Source organism: Cherax quadricarinatus, chromosome 6 (genome assembly GCF_038502225.1).
Source record: "Cherax quadricarinatus isolate ZL_2023a chromosome 6, ASM3850222v1, whole genome shotgun sequence".
NCBI classification, from domain to species: domain Eukaryota; kingdom Metazoa; phylum Arthropoda; class Malacostraca; order Decapoda; family Parastacidae; genus Cherax; species Cherax quadricarinatus.
The window spans coordinates 10,418,023-10,426,440 of NC_091297.1; positions in this window are offsets into that span (position 1 = coordinate 10,418,023).

Sequence of the window (8,418 nt, forward strand, 5' to 3'; positions counted from 1 at the left end):
CCGGACATCCCCATACACCAAAGAGTACAAAGCTGCCACATGCCATATTTTGCTGTACAAAAGCACATTGACCACAATGACCCTCTGGTGTAGCCTAAGATGTGTCGGCCGCAATCCTGTCAATCTTCCCAATACTCTATCTACCACACCCTTTGAATTAACCTCCCTCGCCATCTGAGCATTACCCATATACACAACTCCACAAATTTTCACCCGGTCCACGACACACCACCTCATCCCCCCACCCCCGCCCTCCTGCCCATCCCATTCACCTAGTCTCATGAGCTTTGATTTATGCACATTCACTGCCATACCTGTTGCCATCCCAAAAACATCTATAACTCTCTCCAGACCCTCCAATCCCTTCCTCCCACTCACTAGGACAGTTGTGTCATCAACATAACCTATGATACCGGGCTCCCACCTTGTATGTCCTCCCTTACCCCCTCCTGTATGCACCTTTCCACTGCCCTATAAAACGGATTCTGTAAACATGCAAATAATATTTGTGACAATGGGCAACCCTGCCTCAATCCCCTGCCCATTTTCACATGCAACCCCACCCTCCCATTAATCTGTACACACATCCCGGCCCCCTGATATAAAGTACACGCCCAATTTACATTGTCCTCCCAGAACCCCTACCGCTCCATGATTCTCCACAGAACCTCCCTCTCGACACTGTCATACGTCGTTCTCCAATCCAATGCCAATACCCCTCGTTCCCCCTCTCGCGAACCCTCAATAAACCTTCTAATAACCCCATGCCCCTCATACATTGCTCTCCCTGAAATCCCATATTGACCCCCTCACTATTACCTTTCCAATGACTTTCTTTATACGATTTCCCAAAATTTTTGCAAAAAGTTTGTAGTCTGCACACATGAGTGATATCATCTGGTAATCTCTCACTGTGCACTGACTTTCACCCTTTGGCACCAAAACTACTAGTGCTGTCGCCTGCAAAGGTCCCAACGCACACCTCTCTTTTATGATATTAAATAATTGCACCAAAAAGTCTTTTAATACTCCCCAATGCTGTATGTAAAACTCCGCAGGCAGCCCATCTATTCCGGGGCGCCTTACCCCTGCTCATACTCATTAAAGCTGTCCACACCTCTTCCTCCACAATAGGCCCCTGTAACTGTTCCCTGTCGTCCCTGTCCAGCACACACTGCACCCATCCCCCCATCTCTCTTAAAGCCCCCTCTCTCACACCCACACTCCTCATATACACACTAAGCCAAGCATCAACATATCCTCCAATCTCCTCCATTGTCACCAAATCTTGTCCCTCCCTATACCCCTCGATGTCCTCAAGAACCCTCAAACCCACCATTTCCATTGCAATGCGCCGGCACCCTTGCCCTCGCAGGACACATGCCGATGGTCTATCACCCCACATGACCTCCTCCAACCCCCCTAAAACCCTTGCTGCATCAAACCTCTCATTTTGCACTTCCATTAGGCATTCCTTCACTCCCTCTATGTCAGCCACTGGGGCTCCCATCCCCCCCCTTCCTCTCTCATAATACTCCCTTAACTGCCCCTCAAGATACCTAATAAGCCCATAAGCCAACTGATTCTCGTGCCGCCCCTGTCGTACATAGAACTCTCGAATCCTCATCTTTGCCGTCACATCCCACCAACTCAACACATCCCCATTGACTTCCATCCCCTCCCATAAGCCTTTCCACCATTGTGCAAATAGGACCCTCCCATCAACATCTTGAAGCAACCGAACATTCAATTTCCAATAACTCTCATACCTGTTCGGCTGTCCCTCCCATCCCAAATCCACTAAAACACCTCTATGATCAGAAAAAAACACATCCAAAACCCTTACACTCTGCACCACTGCTTTTCTTGTCGTGTATATCCTGTCCAGCCGTGCAGCATACCCCTGCCTCACAAAGGTGTGCTCCACCTCCCACGCTGCCCCTCCTCCACATCCACCAACCCCACCCCGGTTAACAGGTCCCTCAGAACGCCAGAACAATATCCTGCTCCCCTAGGTTCCACATCCCTGCGGCGTATGACGCAATTCCAGTCCCCTCCCACCACAGCTAATGCTGGAAGCGACCTTAAGTGATACTCCAACACTTCACCACGTACGAACTCATTCTTCACTCGACTGTCCCCCTCCGCCACACCATAAACACACACAAAAGACATCTTATCCCTTCCCCACATCCCATCCACTCTTATAACCCTCCCCTCCCCCCTCCTCACAATGATGTACAGTAAACGGGCTAGCCTCCCTCACCAAAATAGCCACTCCTCCTTTCAATCTCATTGAGTGTGCCGCACATACAGTATACCCCTCAATCATCAACATACAACCCACCTTGTGGTTGTGCTCTTGCACAAACACTACATCTACACCATACCTAATGAGAAGCTCATGAAACCATACACACTTCCTATAATTTCTCAGACCATTAATATTTATAGAGAGACTCTTGAATTTGTCAATGGAGGTTTTCCTTTACGTACTGCACCACCTTTATCCCCCTTCCCCTTTATATGCCCTTGATCTTCAATCACCATTATGTGATCTGCTTTCACATGCCCCTTGACCCTGGCCCCCCCAGGTCCATGCTCAACCACATCAGCCCAAACCTTTTTGCCCAAATGCTGTGCCGGAGTGAGCACATCGTCCACATCCGAGGGCACTGCCGCTCTCTTCCGTGACACTCGAGCCTTACTCCCCACCTCCACCCGGAAGCCATCCTCGTGCACTTCCGCCACCACAGTGCCAATTTGCAATCCAGCCTCTACCTGGGTCTCTGATATGCATCCCCCCTCTCACCACCTGGAACCCCCAGCAGTATCCAGGGCACCCACAAGCCCCTCAACTGTGACCTCTCCTGGGGTCCCTAACAGGTCATGGAGGACTGAATCAATGGTAGCCTCCACGGCCCTGTCCTCACCATGCGACACCACATCTCTGGTCTCCGGTGCCTGCCCGGCAGTGCATGATTCTCTTGTTAGCATTACACACTCTTCCTCCCTCAAGGCGGCCTCCTCGACCTCCACACTCCAAGCCTTGTTCAAGGAAATCGACTCAGGTCGTGCCAAATTCAGCGTTGCAAGGTTCTCTGATGCCTCCTTATGTTGCTCATCTGCCTGTGTACCCTGTCGTTGAACACACTGCGCAGCAATGTGATCATAGGCACCGCATAAGCGACAGGTACGTCGTTGCCCCGCGTAGGTCACCATTATTTGAATCCTGAAGTCTTCTAGGTAAACATAGGAAGGAATGGGATGCCTCAATGTCATTTTCAAGGAAAACTTCCTTCAGGCATCCCAGCATATGATCCTTCCTTCCACTTCCCCAATGTCGCCATATGAATAATCCCAAACTTCTCGAAGACGGCACGTAGGTCTGCCTCATCAGCCTCAAAGGGTACATTCCTGATCTTCACCCATGTATAATGGCGGGACACATCATGTAGCCTTACTGTCACAGCAGGATTCACTGGTACACAAAGATCTTGGAATCTGGCGACTGTCTTCGTATACACTTGCATTGCGAAATTTCACAAAAATTCTATATGCCCCGTTCAAGACTACACCATACAGCTCTTCGTTGGCAGTGCTGTATGTGTCCCTGATGATGGCAAGTAATAAAACTTGAGCAGAGTGGGCATGCACAGCCCCACGCACCACTTCTATGCCGACAGTGTTTACCCTTCTTGCCTGCTGCGTCATTTTGTGAAAACCAAGTTGTCACCGGATGACAGCAGAGGGCAGGCTCAGCTCACATCCGCTCGTCCCAGAGGTTGAGCGACGAATTTTCCTTCCTTAATTGTCCCTCCTTCACGCTTCACTCCCAACGGCTCCCCCCCACCCTCTCTCCTCCCCCACCACCCTCAACCCCCCTCTCCATTGCTCTTCTACCTTCCCTAGCTCTTCTACCATCATTCCCCACGCAAACACCACACTGCAGCTCCTACCTCACTCCACATCTACCATTTCTACTGCCTCCACCACACCCGCTGACACCCTGACCTCCTCCTCCACCTTTGCACCCATTACCACCATCTCGCAATTAGAATACACACTCACCTGGGCCCATTCATCTTCTTCACTACTTACACAAGACCCAATTCTGCTCTCAACATTCACGATCTTCCTCAAGTCTTCAACCACACCAACATTCCCTCCTACCTCCTAGCAGATATGAACGCCAGACACCAAGCATTCCACCATTCTTCCAACAACCAGCTAGGCATACAATTACTTAACTTTATGAGCTGTAAACACCTGCTTCACCTAGGTCCTCAATTCAACACCTTCTATGGTCACCAGAGCCAAGGAAAACTTGATATTATTCTTGCAAATAAAGCCAGCTCCCCTTTTCAACACTACATCGCCCCTGGACCACTATCTAATTCAGACCACAACCACATCATTCTTCACATCTCCAACCACATCCTTATTCCAACCACACCCTCATTCGCCTACATGAACGCCGATTGGGAAGCTTTTAAGCAACACATAGATAACACCAACCTAACATACGATTACAACAACAAAGCTGTCTCTGACACCGACACGCAACTCAACATCATCCAGGAAACCATTACACAAGCAGCCAATACAGCAATTCCCAAGAAAACACACACCATTTGCTAATCTTTCCAGCCTTCCATCAGACTACTTATCTGCTATCATAACCGCTTCCCCCACAACACAGATATAACCAATCAGACTGGATCTCACATACCTAAGAATTAACATCTTACGCAGCTTAGAACAAGACCACGACACACACTGGTCCCAGGTTATACAAGCAGAAAAACAACGCATTGAAGATTCCAAAGCCTTCTCGACCTTCATCACAAAAATCCGTGGCAATGCTCCCTCCAACAAATTCAAACACATCACCCATAATAACACATATATCACAGATCCACGAACAGCAACTAACATCTTCAAACACATCTGGGAAAGCATCTTTCACCCCCCTCACCCGAACGCTATTCAACACATACAACACATAGAACAATGGAACACTGCCAACATACACGAAACAACCCCAGTCACATCAACCTCGACTCACCTCCACACAGGAACTCGATACACCTTACACCAACACTGACGTTAAGATACTCCTTAAACACCTCCCTCCCAATGCTCCTGGAGCCTCTGGCCTAAACCACATCATCCTAAAACACCTTCCAGACTATCATCACAGCCTACATTAACCTCCTCAATGCCTCGCTCACTTCCGGCTATTTTCCTTCCCTCTTCAAAGCTGCTACTGCTATCTTCATACCAAAACCTAATAAAGGCCACTCCGACCCTAAGAACTATTGCCCTATTAGCCTGCTCGAAACCCTAGGCAAACTCTTTGAAAAACTCATCAATCTTCACCTCCGCAGATACCTAGAACAAAACTCTCTTCTCTCAGACGGCCAATTCGGCTCCAGAACATGTTGTACACAGGACGTCTTAAATCTAATAATTAACTACATCTACAAATACCAAACAAGGAAACAAGACAGCCCTAGTTGCAAAAGACGAAGCAGAGGATTTTGATACAGTCTGGCACAAGGGGCTCAAACACAAACTTTGCACTAACTATAACCTCCCTCTCACTACTCGACAACTACTCTGCAACTTCTTAGATGGACGTACTATAAGGATTAAATTCCAAGGCTACTACTCTGTCTTCTTCCCACTGCATGCGGGAGTTCCACAGGGATCTGTCCTCTCTCCTACCCTATATATTCTCTACACCAACGACATCCCAACATCTGTATTCGACAGCACCATCACTCTCGCATACGCAGACGACATTACACAACTCGTTTCCCACTCCAGAATAAATATATTTGTAAGCACAACACAAGAAGTTGACAGGCTAGCCTTCTGGGAGCAAAAATGGAGGATTAGGTCCCATGCTACCAAATCCAACATCACGTATTTCAACTATAGGAAAATTGATCCCCCACCACTTATCGAGCTCAGAACAGCTGATACCCACACACTCTTCCCAGTTACCAAAACAACCACTATCCTGGGGATCACCCTAGACTACCTCCTTCGCATGCACATACACATCAACCAAAGCCAAGTCGTAGCAAAAAGAGCCCTCAAAGGCCTCTACAAACTGTGGCAAGCCTATCAGCGCACCAAACTACACCTATACAAAACACTCATTTGACCTCTAATCACTTACTGCCCTCTAACTCTCTCCCTCGCTGCTAAAACCAACATCCTCAAACTACAGCGAATCCAGAACAAGGCTCTGCGTTCGGTGATTGCTGCCAGCTGGGATGACTTCAGAACAAACAAGTCACTCCATGCCCAGTCGAACATCCCAACACTGAACGTGTACTGGAAGAAGCTCAGCAACAGACAGATTGACAAACTAGAGACATTACATGACTATTGGACCACTCTTCTTGACGAAGACATTCGCAGACCTGCCAACCCATACAATCTAGTCTACTCCCTGCTTGCTCCTGATCCGAACCCCATTTATAAGTAAATTCGCCTGCACTAACTAGCCTGTCTTAACAGGGGTGGACCTTAAAAGATGCCCTTTTTGTTTTGTTTTGTTTTTTAAGTTGTTTTGATTGTTTTCTCAAACCCCACACTGGATGTTCTTGCTGATAAATGCGCAGTTGCGTGTCTGCGATCGCCTGCCCACTCGCCTTATCAGTCATACTTGCCAAGTCCAATCTCCTGATCTCCTTATCCACGATCAGCCTATCAGCTGGGTTAAGTCCTGGGTACTATCCCACTCACTCATAACCTTTCCTCTCGCCAGTTTACTCTTCCCCTATCCCCACTTCCCCGCTCACTCCACCAGGATCTTACCCATACTCTCTTTGATCTTAGGTGAGGGAGAGGGAGGGGTAGGAGTGTGAAGGTTTATCATGTTTTCAAGACGGGTAATGTCTTGAACTTGTGATTTTGGCAGCAGAGGAATTACAAAATTTCCGTTTGGGAGTAGAGCGTGATTCATGGGTTAGGGGAGGTGATTTTGACGAGTGAGATGAGGCTGAAGGTGGTCTAGGTTTTTCAGTGATTCAAATTCAAATTCAAATTCAAAGTTTATTCTCTATAAGGATTACAATGCTAAGTTTACAGAATTTGGTTATTGTGTGGTTTACATGTAGTAAAATAATGATTACAGAGTGTACCACTAGAACACCTAGCATTGCTAGGCATTTCGGGCAGACTTAGTTTAATTCTTAATTTTAAAATATTACAAATTATGAGGTAAGTTGGTATTATAGCTAAGTGACTAAATACTAGTTTGTGAGTTTAGCAATGTGAATGCTTCTGTTTTGGCACAGTACATAGTTTCAGTATTGGAGTATCACAGGATTCATTATTTTAAGATTGAGATTAATAGAGGTAGTGGAAGTGGTGTTTAAGGTGGAGGAGAAAGTAGAAGGAATGGGAGTGGGAATAAGCTGTGATACACTATAGTTGATGTGTTTCCAGCAACAGGAGTACTGGTGTCAGGTGTAGCAGATGGAAAAGAGAAATCAGAAGGGAAGGTAATAGTAGGGAAGACTGCTGCGGGAAAAGAGTTGAGGAGAGTAGAGAAGTCAGAAGGGAAAATGTTAGTAAGATGACTGGCCGACCTCACTATTGTCTCAAACATGCAGGTAGTGTTGATTGAGGTCACAGGAGAAGCCAAGTTCTTATTTAATGCAGCTTCATGTGTAGGAAAAGTGGTTGAGGGAAGTGTGGAGAAGGAAAAAAAAAGAGTGAGAAGCAGAGGTAGTTGATGTAGAGGAAGGAGGTGGAGTAGGAGCTGACTGTGATCGTAAGCTTGAAGCAGGATTGGGTTAAAAGGGTTGTCCTTAACGTAAGAGAAGGCCATATTCCTTACGTGTAGGACACTGAAAAGCAGTAGCAATATGAGGGCGTGAACAGTTAATGCACTTTAGAGGATTAGTGCATTGTCCACACGTGACCAGCAGAAGTGCACTTTGAACAGGGCTGGGTCTTAGTGCAAGTTGTCTTCACGACACCAAAACTTAAAAACTTGAAGCACTAAAGTATTGGGAAATAGACAGGAATAGGGAAGCAGAAGAAATGATGTAAGAATGAGCCCAATGTCATGCTTATTAAACAGAATGTCAGCATCGGAAAGGGGTAGAACAGCGAATTTTGAAGATGTTGAAGGAAGGAGGTCGAAATATGTCTTTAACAGTAGTTTTGTTACTAGCTGAAATTTCGTCAGTCAGGTCAGTCTTGTTTGTCTCATAAGCTTCAAGAAGAATTTTGCCACAACTGTGTTCCTGGCCTTGTGCACAGGAGCCCAATTGATGGCAAAGCCAGCAGAAGAAAGATTAAGTCGAGACTCTTTACAAGTAAAAACATCGAAAGAAGAAAGTTCTAGGACTTTAAACCCAGTGCGAGTTTTAAACATATTTATGAGAGATT